This window comes from Dermacentor albipictus, chromosome 6, assembly GCF_038994185.2.
Source record: "Dermacentor albipictus isolate Rhodes 1998 colony chromosome 6, USDA_Dalb.pri_finalv2, whole genome shotgun sequence".
Taxonomy (NCBI): domain Eukaryota; kingdom Metazoa; phylum Arthropoda; class Arachnida; order Ixodida; family Ixodidae; genus Dermacentor; species Dermacentor albipictus.
In genome coordinates, this window is record NC_091826.1 from 79,454,821 (window position 1) to 79,470,690 (window position 15,870).

The window sequence follows — 15,870 nt, forward strand, 5'->3', positions numbered from 1 at the left end:
ACGAATTTATCCTCGTCTGCGAAGAGTCCTTTCTGTGGATCCCGCATGTGTTTATTTTGTAATATTACTCTACATTCGGGTCAAATAATGTTTCCGTTTCAGGATACTTCCTCCACCTTGCGGGATTCCGCAGCACTGATTTGCCATAAAGAGGGTCTATGGTGACTACGACCTTCGTTTCAAGAAATCATGGTTTCGCAGCAATAAGACATTTCTATATCCGCTATTAAATCAAATTAAGGCGAGAACTTGAAAAATTATCGCATTGGAACGCTCTATAGAGGGCACGTAAAATGTACCAGCGTATAATCACAAGTTCCTGTGGCTTGTTAAGGGCCCTTTGAGGTGTAGGAATCCCGGCCGCCATCTTGCGCGCAGTTCAGATCCTCCCTCCACGCACTGTCACTTAGCCATGTTTAGAATAATGAGAGAGGGAGGCAAGGTACAACTTCCAGAAGTTCTTGGAAGCATCAAGAGGGACCCAGGACAAGGGTTTCTACGACCACAAGATTGCTAACCCTAACAAGACCTTCAGCTGCTCCGTCTGGCCGAGAGACAGGTGCGCCGCAGCTACGAAGGTGCGCGGCGTCGCTGTCGCAGTCCCGGCTCCCGAGGACTTCGCCCAACGACTCGCACCCTCGTGAGATCAAGTAAGTGCAGCACCTCCCCTCGTCATGGAGGTAGTAGAGGTTGAAGGCACGAAAATAGCCCCCGAAGAAGTTTCCGTTGAAGCAGGGTGGCTTGTCAGCCACCGTAAGTAACGACAGACTACGCAGGCATCATCCCAACTCATACACGGATCCCTCCGTGCAACAGCAAGCGCACGCACCGAGAGTACCGAGCAGCCCGCACTACGCCGACACGCACCACGGCAACCACGACTTCCGAAGAATGATATCAAGATCGTCATACGCCCAAGAGACGGTTTCAACGTGTCCAAACTAGGAGACGCCCAGATACGCGACTCAATACTACAGATCACGGGCATTACAACCAAAGAAGCAGAGGACGACATTTACCGCTCATGCACGGATAATAATGTCATTGTAGTTAGCACGCCAATGATGTCTAACGCCGAAAAATACTGTCGCATCCGCAATCTCCCCATCGGAGCAGTCCGCTACGCTGCCACAGCATACGTCACACCGCCGGAGGACACAGCCAAAGGAGTCATACATAAGATCCCTTCATATGACACGGAAGAAGACATTACCAACAGTCTCATTTACAAGAAGAACCCTACGATTCTGCAGGCCCGACGCATGGGCAAGACTAATTCAGTGCTCATCGTATTCGACGGAAAGCAAGTACCGTACCATGTCTACTACCGCGGAGCAGAATACAAATGCTATCTACATAAGAAGCGCATCGAGGTCTGCGACATCTGCGGGACCGTCGGCCACAGGGCCGATGTATGCCCCACTCCAACCCAGAAGAAATGCAAGAGCTGTGACACAGTAAATCCACCGGATGATCACCCCTGTCACCCTTGCTGCGCGCTCTGCGGCAAAGACCACCCGACTGGTGATAAGTCCTGCCATCGCCGCTTCCAGACACCACACCTCCTACTCCAACGACGATGGGAACGCCTACGACTGGGACAACAAGGAGCTGACCAGGAGATGGGGCCATCGACTTCTGCAAATGGAGACTCAGCTCTGCCAACACCGAAGTCAACACTACAACCGCAGGCTCCCGAACGCAGCAATTCACGAGGACGCAGTCGGTCTCGTGGATGCAGCCGCTCCCGAGGTCGCAGTCAGTCACAAGGACGCAGTCACTCTCGGAGCGGACCGGATTCAACACTGCCGCAGCAGCAAGGAAACACAAGCCTTAAAACGACCACAGTCAAAGTGCAAGACGCACCCCCCAAGGTAAGCTGGGCCAGCATTGTCTCCCACACAGGTCACACCACACAACCTATAGCAACCCCAGTGAACACAGTTAGTGACGCTACCATGCACAGCTTCATGCAGGAGCTCCGATCCTTACGTGCTGAGATACAAGAACTCAAGACAGAAAACGCTAATCTCAAATCCCAACTTGCAGACACACAACCCAAGCATTTACCATCAAATGCAGACATCCTTCCTGTCCCTGCAATAGATTGCCCGAAAACCACCCAACAACCAACCTCGCACAAACGCAAAGCTCTCGAACCAATCTCAAAAGTTGCAACACCAGCATACACTTCAGAAGGAAATGTGAACTGTGAGGCCCTCACTGAGCTGCAACAGCGGATAGAACGCAACCTCAACGAAGCATTAGATTGTAAGCTTGCCACATTGCTCGACGCCTCCATTGCAAAAGCTCTCGAACGCGCAATGGACAACCTCCTTACGGCGAAACTAGAAACGCTACTACTGCCCAGAATTGAGCAAGCCTTTGCGGCAAGAGAACAACAGCGACAGGAAAACATGGACGACACGCGCAAAGTGCTTCAAGACATGGTCGCAACTTTGGCTCAAAATCACAATACCCGTTTGACAGAATTGGAAAACACCCTACTCCGTCCCAGAGCAGGTCCCCTAAAGAAGCCGTACTCGCGTCCCGACAAAGATGGCTGCGAGTAATCCAGAACGTGTTACCTACTGCATTTGGCAGTGGAACTGCCGGGGCTTCCGGCGAAAGCGAGCACACTTAGAGCAATACATTACCTCTCTCGCACCACATACTTCCCCCGATGTTATCGCATTACAAGAGACCGGAGAAGCGGCTAAGCTGTCGGGATATGCCGCATACACCGCAGTTTGCAATGATAACCGCAGGCCCCAAGTAACCACACTAGTTAAGCGAAACATTCCGGTTATACAGCATCACACAGGCATTGATACAGCAGCCCACATTTTTCTGGAGATCATCCCGTCTGCAAGGCGCAAGCAACAGAGCCTCTTCATCCTCAATGTGTACAGCAGCCCCAGAGAACAACATAGGTTTCTACGACTTTTCACCAAAGCAGATCAAGTAGCTAGGGGAGCCCCCCTGCTCATCGTAGGGGACCTTAATGCCCCTGCGGTGGCATGGGGATACTCAATGGACCGCCGAAAGGGAAGACAACTATGGCTTGACGGACAGAATCTAGGTCTTACTCTTGTCACGGATCCAACTTCTCCCACTCGTATGGGAAACTGTGTTAGCAGAGATACTACTCCGGACTTGACATTCGCAAAACGAATTCCACAAGCAGACTGGATCAACACACAGGACAACTTGGGCAGCGACCACTATTTAATCCAAACAACAGTTCGAGTGGGCCCGCGAAAGCCTAAGGGTCGTCAACTCCACATAATGAACTGGGACGCTTTCCGGCAGGCCAGAGCCCTCACCTCTTTCTCGGGTACCCAACCCCCTTTCGAAGATTGGGTCGCATCCTTGCTGCAAGACGCGAGCAAAGCTACTAAATTGGTGCCTGAGGAAGCCAATCTGCAGGAGGCAGATAGCAAGTTACTGCATATGTGCGAAGCCCTCGCCAGTCTGCAACGCAGATACAAACGCAACAAGCTCAACCGAACGCTCAGGAACCGTATTAGTACTCTCACCCTTCAAATCGAAGACTACGCACAACAACTTACTCGTCAAAATTGGCACAGCACATGCGACAGCATGGAGCGGCAACCAAACCTGCCCAAAACGTGGAATATCCTCCGTTGCCTCCTCGATCCGGCTAACAGCAAGAACACACAACAGCACAACTTGCAAAAAATTATTCACACCCATTCGGGCACGGACGCAGAAGTTCTTCAAGAATTGATAGACCGATACATAGGGCCTCAACCTACCACACCCGCTCCAGCATACACAGGCACCGATAACGACCACCTGGATGTGCCCACAGAAGCAGCAGAAGTACGTGAAGCCATCCTCGCACTCCGCCCTAACTCAGCCCCGGGGTCTGATGGCATTACTAATAAAATGCTTCGCAACCTAGATGAGGATTCTATACTAGCCCTCACAGCTTATATTTTAACGCATACTGGGAAACTGGAAACCTCCCCTCACAATGGAAAGAAGCCAAAATTATTATGATTCCCAAACCCGGGAAGCGCCTCCTACTCGAAAACCTCCGCCCTATCTCCCTGACTTCATGTGTCGGAAAAGTCCTCGAGCACGTCATCCTCACACGCTTACACAGACATATGAACGACAACGACCTCTTCCCCAATACGGTGATTGGCTTCCGCCCGAAACTTTCTGCTCAAGATATCATGATTCAGCTCAAGCACCAAATTATCGATGGCGACAAAACCTCCAGGCTGGACACCAGAGCCATCTTGGGGCTAGACCTAACCAAGGCCTTCGATAACGTCACGCATGAGGCCATACTGAACCAACTGGCACAACTCCAGGTTGGACATCGAACCTATAACTACGTAAAGAATTTTCTTACAGGTCGCACAGCCACCATTACCATCGGAGGGTTGCAGTCGCCAATTATTCACTTAGGCAGTAAAGGCACGCCGCAAGGATCGGTTCTATCCCCTTTTCTGTTTAACGTGGCCTTGCTCGGACTACCGCCTGCATTAGCTAGCATCCCCAACCTCAAGCATAGCCTATACGCAGACGATATCACCCTGTGGGTCACCGGGGGCAGCGACGGAGACATCCAAGACACGCTGCAGCAAGCCATCAACGAGGTCGTTGCATACGTAGAACCGCGCGGCCTGGCGTGTTCCCCACAGAAATCGGAGCTCCTTCTGTACAAGCCTAATTGGGGAGGTCGACGTCCAGACCCTCACCCACCCGAGATGGAACTCCGCGTGCACCAGCAACGCATACCTACAGTACCTAGCATTCGTATCCTTGGCTTACGCATCCAACAAAACGGCAGAAACACGGACATACTCAAGCAATTAGATAATCATGTACACCAATCCACTCGCCTCATTGCACGCATCGGAAATCGACATCACGGCATGAAGGAAAGCAACCTTATACGTCTGGTAACCGCCTACGCCTTGAGCAGGATCACCTATGTCGCCCCGTACCTTAGCCTCAATGCCACTGAGAAGTCCAAACTCAATACCATGATCAAGAGGGCCTATAAACAAGTCCTACATCTTCCCATCACCACCTCTAACGAGAAACTGGACGCCCTAGGCATTCATAACACCATAGACGAGCTTATTGAAGCGCACCGTATTAGCCAATACGAACGACTTGCCCATTCCACCACGGGCAGGCACATTCTAGGCACCCTAGGCATAACCTACACCACCCAATTCGGACCAAAAGTACCCATCCCTCCAAACATTCGTGATCAGCTAGCTATCCCGCCCATACCTCGCAATATGCACCCTGAACACAATCCGGAGCGACGTGCAGAAAGAGCTAAACAACTACAAAAGCGCTACGAACAAGCCGCTGACGTAACCTACGTGGACGCAGCAGACTACCCCAACCAAAACGACATGGCGGTCGTCGCAGTCGCGGGTTCGCAGTACTACCTCTCCGCGGCCGCATCAATATTCGCCACGCAACCCGAAGTAGGAGAAGAAACGGCCATCGCTTTGGCCTACGCGGCTACCAATGCACACTGCATCATCAGCGACTCAAAAACGGCCATTCGTAACTACGCAAGAGGACTAATAGCACCCCAAGCGCAAAAGATTCTCTCTGGGACTCCTCCCTCAAGGCAACGCCGCGTGCAGATCATCTGGGCCCCTGGTCACTCGGGTCTGGCTGGAAACGAAGCCGCACACGATGCCGCCCGAGCTCTCGCATACCGGGCGCATCATCCTTCTCCTGCGTCTTCCGATCCCGACCAGCCCTCTGTTCTGCATCGCGGTCACGCGCGGGACCGAATGGTCACGTTCGGAGAAATTCTACTGCACTACCGCAGAGAGCGGTTACGCTACCCCCCAGCACACAAAACACTGACTAAGTCTCAATCCACCACTTGGCGACTCCTTCAGACACGAACTTTTCCGAACCCCGTGCTTTACAACCGCATGTACCCCGATGCGTACTCACCACTCTGCAAAGCGTGCAAAGCCCGCGCCGACCTCAATCATATTATTTGGCAATGCCCCAAAGCCTCACCCACCAACACCTCCCGCACTAACACACGCATCATTAGTACGGCCGAGCAGTGGGAGACATTGCTGCTCAGCTTAGACCCAGAGGAGCAGCTCTGGGCCGTCCGGATGGCCGAAGACGCCGCCAGAAAGCAAGAACTGGCCGCCGTCTGAGGAAGGGGGGGATTGGGGGTTAGTCTCCCGACCCCCGCCACCCCTTAACCCCATCAAGGACACAATAAAGTTTTATCTCTCTCTCTCTTGGAAGCATCAACCGGCCTGCAGACGCGGTAAGCTAGAGACATTTACAGCATTGGAAGGAAAGAAAGCAGGCAAGAGATTGATTCGACCGGACCAGTTACAGTCATAGGCAGCGATACAAGATAGACAGAGGCGTTTTCAGAAAGAAAAAATATATTGCGGAGACATATACGAATCTGCTAAATTGAAAAGAAAACATGTTTAGGTTATATGAATAAATCTGGGCCGATAGGTGGCTATTCGTCACCCCGCCATTTCAAAGGACATGCCAATAAACTATCATAAAGGAAGAAAAAAATCTGCTCTTCGCCATAGCAGCGCGATGTGGTCTTCCCCTGCAGCGTCAGGTGATCTACTGTAATTGACAAAAATGCCCCCCCCCCACCCTCCCTACCCTTCTTTTCAGAATGACCGGTGCCTAGCACCGTTGTCATTTTGCTGCTGCGCGTAGTGGCCTTCGCACTGCTGATACTTTCAACAAGGGCTCGCCCTAACCATTCTCTCTGTAAACTGTTCAGTGCCGCATGTTATTCTCTGCCGCTTTTCACTCGACCGTCGTGTGACTAGGGGCCACTGGTTCTTCCAAATTCGTCTCGGTCTCATATGGCCCGCAGAGTGCAGTGCTTACTATTTTGCCGGAATACAACACCGTCCATGGATGATAATATAGATTGACACTAAGAGAGAAGGAACCTTGAGCGATGTTCACCGTCAACTAGGTTTTTTGTGTTTCCTTCTCTCGATCACACTTTTTAGATTTTTGGAATGTACGGGCCAGCTGAACGATGGACTGAACGGCAATGCTTCATATTTAGGATCGGTATGGATTTTATGGGTTTATGCCTGTAATAATGGATTGTATTTATTTATCTAAATTGATAGATATGTAGATAAAGCAAGAGGAAATGATAGAAATCACTCCTTACCAATGTAACTGCCTAGCGCAGTCTGCTGACACCTAAAGAGCGGTCAGCAGGGGATGAGGAGAGGAGGTAGGGCTAAAAGGACAGAAATGGAGGATCCCAGGGGATAGTTTCCTTATTGAATACAGTTTGCTCGATGATCATGATTTATGCATCTTATTGCTGCAACCGCGAGATATTACCAACGAGCGCCAAGCAAATGCTAATATATGGATTTCAATTATCTATGGTAGAACGTGGCAAATGGCGAGGTCGTGCATCGCAATCGGGAATGGTAGAACTTGGCTCTGAGTGGCCTAAAAATATTTCCTTTTATGGTGCGAAAAATATACAGGTAATAAAATTATGACAATGATTTGTGGTGTATCCTATGAATACAAAAGTTCTATTACCAAGGAATAATGCATACTAAATGTGAGAATAGCAGCAGCACTCGTACCTCACCAATCAGTCTGAAAATAGGGGCTGGGAGGCACGTGCTTAACAAGGTTGTTATCCCGGCAGCCTTCTCTAGTAAGAGAATGCACTACGCATACCATGGTGTGATAACGTGCAATGTGCCAACGTCTTTTAAAACGTTGAAACTAGCTTACTGTCAAATGTTGGTTCAACGCCGAAAAACGTTGCCGGCTGAAGGAGACTGTGTTGTCTGCATGCCACGGAAAAGTACTTTTTTCTTTGAGCTTCTACTTCGCGGCAATCTAAAAAGAAGGGAAGGACCGGTAGTGTATCGTCATATTTATCGCATACAGGAAGATCATCAAAGGGTAATGGGTGTCAGTGAGTGTCGATTATACATGTGGCCTATACTAAGAGGGCAGAGAATAACCTCAGTTTATTTTATTTTACTTCATGGTGGTAAATTTCCTACGTTTGCTGAATAACGTGCCGTTTATGAAACGTTTCGCTGCCCTACGTGCGTTGCCAATTGCCCCTTAGTGCCTGAGATTTGATGTACAGAGAAAATCGCTGACACACATCTTGTCAAAATTAGCCGTTGGACCATTAACTGAAAAGATTCTAATGGGACCTTCTCCTGATTCTCGTCATCAGCCTGATAATCTTGAGGCTCTCAACAAATTTTTGTTTGAGAGCGGACTGGACAAAAAACTTTGAAGAGTCCTTGAACGTGCAAGATTTTCACCACCATATTTATCCTTATAGTCAACGTCTTCTTTATTCTACCTATCTGTACCATTTCCCCTTCCCCCAACGCCGAGTAGCAGGCCAGAACATTGATTCAGGCCGACCTCTCAACTTTCCTATCATAGTAAATATCTCTCTGTCTCTTGATCTATATATATACGTAAGTAAGATTATATGGCAGAAATAGTTGTTGTTGTCACTAATGCGGTTATATGGTCGGCAAGTATGTTGATATTGCCCTCATGCCTCTGTGGCCAGGTACCCAGCATATTATTTGTTGATGAGATGCATACAAAGAGCAGACGACTGTATGAAATTCAGTAAAGGAAGGGTTTTTTTTTATTTGTAGCGAAATAATCGGTTTGGCGATGCCTAATGAATCTGTAAATATTATTGCCTTTTGTAGTGTTATTTCCATGAAGTAACTTACTGCGAAAAACCGTGGGTAGGCTTCCGCCGTAAGTATCCTTGTTTCCGGGTGCAAACACCCGGATTCCAAGAAGGATGGCATGACGGCAGCGTATAAAATGCTGGTGTGTGACTCTGAAACTTCACTGTAAACTTCAGTGCACGAGTACTCTTACTGAAGAGCTAGTAAGTGCGATTTGTATGTCTGTTTCGTAGGCGTTTTCTTTAACCTCTGCAAAATAAATGTCACACGCCCTGAGCTGCCACAATAACGGTGGTACTTGCTTGGCTGGAGCCATGAGATGGTTTTCAAGAACTTCCATTGCTTCGATGAGGTTCATTGCATGCAGTGAAAAGGAATCTGTCACCGTTGCAAGATTAGGCAAAAGCGTAGCACAAGTCATATTGTTTCCTGTTTGGTTACAGGGATATTGACATGTTTAATGTGTTTTCAGACAATACAGGAACTGGACAACGATCTTTGCAGATGCAGCGACCACTGATTGGATTGTATACATATATACATGGAGACTTTGCACCGAGCTAGTTCTGAAAGCTCCTGTGGATTTTCGTATGCCTAAATTATGAACAGGATCAAGCATGTTTGAGGCACCCGGTGTAGCAGATTGATACACCACCACTCCGCAGTCTAAACTCGATCGTATAAGACTTTTATAGGAATTTATTGCGCATCTTCTGTCACTGCCCCAATTTATGTGCAATTTTCAGTATGTTCATACCGTTCAGGCACTTCGCCTTGACGTATCTTATGTGGGGGATGATGCTTAGCTTTGAAACAAGAATTACGCCCAAGAAGTTATGTTCTTTGTTCACAGGAATGTGCTGTCCTTTTAGTTCGATAGTGAGATCAGGGAGCAGTCCTCTCTTTTCTGAAAAAAAAATTATAGGTACTTTTACATGGATCGTACTTGAACCCACTTTCCTCTGCCCATTCGGATACTTTCTTCAGCCCAAGCTGAACTTGTCCCTCGCAGACTTCAAGGCTGCAAGATTTAAGACCTATCTGTAAGTCGCTACGCAAAAGTAATATAATACAGCTGGAGGTAGGGAATAACGGAGCGTGTTCATCTTCACAATAAACAACGTACAGCTGAGGACGCCTCCCAGAGGTACCCCCCGTTTCCTGCCTAAATGAACGCGAGAACGCGTTGCCTACGTTTATTCGGGAATGACGTTTCGAGAGGGCAAGCAGCGGACACGTGACGACACACGCCGCTGTTCTCACTCACGTTTGGCTGACGTCCTGGAGCCTGGAGGGCAGCAATGCAAGCTGACTCTCGAAGAAAATACGATATGCACGTGAGCGACATATGTTTACTTAAAGTGGATAAGTGAAAAAAAAAGTAAGCGGTTGTCAATGGGTTAACACCAGTTTTGTGCACCGACAATTCTTGATTTTCTATTGCCTATTGGTGGCCGCATTTCCTCACATAACGCGATCCAACAGCCCGCTTCTTCATTCACATGGAATATTACACGAGGTGCTCATTTTCTCTTTTTTTTTCTGTACTGAGGTCTTCGCATTTGTCGGGTGGTTCTCGTGCTTTGCGCTCCCATAAATAATGAGTGCGCCCGTTTCCTGATGAAACTGCTAAATGCTTACTGTTTCGAGATTAGTATTCCGTAGGGCAGCTATTGCGCTGTAGTACTAAAACACAGCATATGACACAGCGATATGTGCGAACACCATTGCACTTACAATTATTCCCTTCATGTGTGAGTGTTTCACCTGCCTTCTCTTAGTATTACACGAATCCTTTTTGGTTTATTCATTATTTACCTCCTTACCTATTGTGTAGGGATAATGGCTTGGAGCACAGTATATTCAGTAATAATAATGCGAACAATGCATTTTATTGCCCATTTTGCTGCTTTGTTTTCTTGTTCTCAAAGTTTGTTTACTCTACGTCGGATTAGCCATGCGTCAGCTCGCCAAACTTAATACTCTGCTAAGCACATAGCGGATCACCGCGCAGTTAGAAAGGGCTTGAAAATGCTTGATTGCTGCAGCTACGTGGTTTCTCTCGTCGATGGTTCAAAAAGTTTCTTCTCCATCGCATTTCCCTTTTCACTGTGCCACATAGCGAGGAAATTCTGTTTACTAAAACTAATAAGTTGTTTACCGCGCGAGGCTGTTTTTCAAAGGAAGGGTCGCGTCGACAGAATATGTCTCTGCTTCGTACGGGGTCTCCCTTGACAACAACGGCAGAAGGCGAGCGTAATCGCCTTCGGAGAATTACTAAAAAAAATTCCATTCGTCACAGCGCATCCCCAGCCCACATCTGAACACAAGGAAGTAATGTATTGTTGCTATTCAACAACCCTTACCACCACCCAAGTCTGGGAGAGTAGAGGGGTGGGCAGTGTGGGTCTGGCTATGGTCAAGGGGCAGCTAAGTTGAATGAGAACAATGCTTCATTCTTCTAATATGTGGTCGAAAACATTTTCGTCGCAAAATATGCTTCTCGCACCTGTGCAAAGGCTATACCAGCAGAAAACTGTGGAGCAACAAGAAAAAACTCCCGGTACAGCTTTCTGTAGCTCAATACGCGCTACATAAAAGTGTTTTTCCCAGCGTGTACGGAGACTGCACTTACACGCAAAGTGCCTATATCGGCCAGTCGCCCCGCAATTTTCTGTGTATTTAGAGGCGTTTTTCATGCTCGGAAAACACTTTTATGCATCCCGTAATGAGCAACTGAAAGCTACATCAGAAGTTCATGTTCCTCTAATTATGATATTTGAAAAATTGAATGAATATTGAAGACTAATTAGGTCATTAGGGGGAATTACAAAATTTGAGTATCTCTAAGCGACGTCAGACAACATTACACACAAGTACCAATGGTTCAGATTATGTACTTTTATCTGCAAAAAAAAACAACCAACCAGCAAGAGTGCAAACGAAAATGAGAATACAAACCTGCGAGTGTACCGACTGTGTCATGAAAAATAGTTTATGACCACAAGCACGCGTAAATTTAGTGGTGTCATGAATACCAACGCGTGCGTTGGCTCACATCAAAGTCAACGAATACAACCGTCCAGGCCAAATTGCTCGAACATACGTTGGTGCTATAGCAGGAGTTAAATTTGCAAGTACATACAGTGGCATTCTGCAAAAACAAACGAAGGAATAGCCTACACGTCAGCAGGCGCATATTCAGTCGTGTCCACGACTGAATGTGCACCTGTACTGTGACCATAGCCTATGGTCAATTGTAAAAGGTAAAAATCACCTGTTCTGTGACGAAAGCCATAGCCAATAAAATGTAAGCAGGGGTGACAGGTGAGGGGTCGCATTTGCCAGGAGAATTGTTCTTTTGTCCTTCACTGCAACTTATGTGCGACCTTGAAGATGGCCAATACACCCACACCTGGTTGTTACGGACAACTGCACTGTGACCTGCATTGACCTCCTAGTTGAACGAACTGCGTTCCATTGACGTCTTTGCACAAGTGGTATACCTTGTGTCTGGGGCAGGCTGCTTTTTTTGTATATATGAAGTGTATCCGTGTTTGGAGAGGAAAACAAAACATAAATGTAAACATTATATGACAAGGTGAACTAATAAGGATGAGAGCAGGGGGAGAAGAATTTCTAATAAATGATGCCAAAACATACATGTCATTTCATAAAAGTTCTATATAACAGGTCATATATAATCGCTTAGGAAGTGCATTGAGCAAGCAGGGATATCCTTCAGTTATGCATCAAATCGTCGTTTCGGCCGCGCAATTAAATGCAACATTAAAAGAGAAAAAGTTGGGAACCCTGACTGCTTGAAATGTGCGTCCGCACATTTTGACATCATACCAACCAAAACTGACGGGGATACATGTACATCTAAAATAACAATAAGAAGCCACGAAACTTGCGGTGATTACCCGGGTAAATGCGATATACATGTCAATGAGAAGACCGCCCACTGGGATTCACGTGTTCCAAAACTTCATTGGGTGTCGGAAACCGTGACATTTGGTTTTTCGCGCGCAGCTTGGAATGCTACCGGTCAAGACGCCATCGCTCTTCTCACTGCGTGAAGTCGGGGAAAGAGGGCTCGCTCATTGTTTCCTGGTAACCCTATCGTTCAACAGGAGTCTCGTAGAATAGGGCAAGCACAGTACTATGCCAAACCCGTCGCACCTCTCCGCGTGAGTAAAGCAAGTTTGAAGATATCGCCGCGCGAGCTCCGAAATTAGAAGGACAAGTTTTGGACAAGGGCAAGTTTTGTGTGCACTTCAAAGCGCTTCCACAGCTGCCTGTCAACAAAACTGGGCACCCAGAAGAATTTCTGAAATCTCACGTTATCTGCAATTCTCCATGGTACAATTGCAAAATAGGCAAAACTGCTGGCTTGCTCTCATGCACTCATAATGTACCGTGCGCTACCCTTTTCTTGTTTCATTTTTTTTCTACCAGCAGCCACAATTGAGTTAGCTCTCGTTGGACTGCATCGATGCCGAGGTTGCAAACACGTGTGCTTGAAGGAATGTGGGTATGCTCGGCGACTAGACTAAGTCAAACACTGAAATCTGGAGAAAGAATACATCCGCGTTTCTTAGGATTCCTAATGCTCAGGGGCACGACATTTCACAATTGTTGGAACTTCCGTGAAAAAGCACGATATTTTTTTTCACAGTTTGTTCCAGCTGGGAGCCAAAAACGCCAGCGAGATTTATTACTTATTGGAAATCCTTTGCTTCAAGCACTGCTTTGTAAATCTAGTGAGTGCGAGTAAACACAAGGCATCGAATGGGGCTCTACTGATGTGCAACGCCCGTGTGAATGAGCGTGTCCACGAACAAGACTCTAAATTTTCACGATGATGACCGGCAGAAAAGTTGGTTATATTCGCAGCACCCTTGTAGATTACTCAATCAACATAACACAATTTTCTCTTTATAGAATTGCCGAAAAGGGCTTGCTGCTTGATCAAATTGCAGAGTCGCAAGTTGAATAGCTTTACCTCTTCTTCAGTGAGGCGTGACGAAGTAGAGGAAAAATGCCAATAATTCGTGAACTATTCATCAGCACACAAAACAACCTGGCATAAATGATAAGTGTATCTGTAACGTAGAAAAACACAAAGGTTTGTTCTGCGTTGAAAAGGGAAAATTATATTCATTCATAAACGTTAATTTTCTTCCCATTATATAATAGTGGACATACAAATATTATTTCCTTTACACGCAATATGTTTTAAGGAAAGCGTGTACCACTTTTCATTGGAAGGCAAAGCAAGCTTTTCTTTGTTACGCTAAATACTGCTGAAGGAAACGCAGTACGACGGTGGCTACTACAGCAGAAACACCCTTTTTTGCTCGCATTCTTTCGAGTGCCGTCAGGTAACGCTTCAGCTTAGGTTATAATACTGTGTCATTGGAAAGCGCAGAAAGCAACCTTTCTAATGAAATATAATTCTTATCTGTGCAATAACCGCAAACACTGACGAAAATGCCAACCGCCGCAGTGGCACCGCTACCAGGATCCACACTGCTCGACACCTCGAAGGCGACGCAGCGTCAAACACTTTTGTGCCCGTCGCGCTAGCTCTGTGACTATGGTGTCGATTCAGGTTGCGGTACCGACCGCATCAGCCACATTTCGACGTATATCAAATGCAAGACCAAAGATGAGTGTTGCAAACAATTTCTGCCCTTCGCCGGCGAAACTGGATATTTTTTTACGATCATTGTAATTTTCGTTTAGGTTAACTGCGTACTTCATAATAGAGAAGTACATTTTATCGAAGACACAGAATGTAATCTAAATCAACTAATATGCGTGTCGTCACAATAGCGTATTGCCTCTAATAACGTGGCATAACGTGTACCATGTCCTATAGCCAACGCGCGTTATGTACAAGTGCAAGCCGTCGCCGGCGACCTGAACATACGTGCAATCATCACTCAAGCCGAAAAATTCAAAAGAACACTTTCTTTATTGTCGGACTGCCGCAGGAATTTTAAGGTTGCTTCAGAGGCGTTGATCGTAGCCGAACGAACTTGCAGCTGTAGCAGCCGTTCTCATCCACCATGAGTCGGATGGACCAGCCGTCAATCATGCGCAGAGTACAAAGTGCTGAACGGCCTTGGACACCGCGATGTCGTCTCTTCCGCAGAGAGTACAGCTCGTGGGCTTGAAACGGCATTCGTATAGGCAGTGGGCCTCCAGATCTCGGAGTTCGATTTTACACTGGCAGCCATGCACTCCGTACACACAGTACACCAATTTGGTGGAGATACTCGGTGAGCAGGTCGCCTCACCCAGAGCAGGATCGGAGAACCGGACACCATCCTTGGGACAGAGGCCGCACAGGAACATTATTAGCTCACCGTTGGCCTGGTGCGGTCTGCCGGCGCGTTCGTAGGCGGTATACCAGCACACCAAGCACATGCCGTGGCCGCAGGGAAGCTGCCTGGTCTTGGCAGGAAGAGCGCCGCAGATGACGCAAAAGCAAGATGCGGGCAAAGGCTCCAAGAATGAGATGCGTCGCATGTCCAAGAAGGGGCACTCGCTAAATCCTTGCAAAACGTATGTAATCGGGGAGGGTTGCTTTTTGCACGGGTAGGGAATCTGGAATGTCGGCGAAGGTTCGCTTCCACGATGGGTGTCGTTATCGTCCACAGCAGTTTTATTTTCCGGGCATCGCGCAGAAATGTTCGCCGATGCTGCTTCGATCGCCAATTCTGGAGTCGTCTGGAGGCCTTTACCCTCGAGCACGACGTCGTCGCATGTCGTCTGGACGTGGTTGTGGGATGCGGCAGAAGGCTTCCAAAAAGGCCTTCGAAGCTTCCTTCTGCGCTGATTGCCGGCATCTTTGACACCTGTTTCTTTCCCCGAGGAATGCGCAGAGCGATTCACCCATGCATCACGAGCCGAACCTTCAGAGGTCGGGCGTGCGCACTCACTTGCGACGATGATGTTGTGGTGTTTGCGCCTTGACCGCATCATGACTGGGTGTGTGCTTCAACGTCGACGTGGCGGCGATGGGCTTCAGTCGCTCGTCTCAACAGGTCAGAAGCTGCTGGCTGTCACCGTCGTGGCTTTGAAGAGATGCGTTGCGATTCCAGGCTTCGAAGCGTGCAGCGAT

At 47.8% G+C, this 15,870-nt stretch overlaps 1 pseudogene; it reads left to right on the top strand.

Moving 5' to 3' along the window:
- Positions 1 to 674: 674 nt before the first annotated feature.
- Positions 675 to 15,870, top strand: part of LOC139047044 (uncharacterized) — a 43,946-nt pseudogene continuing 28,750 nt past the window's right edge.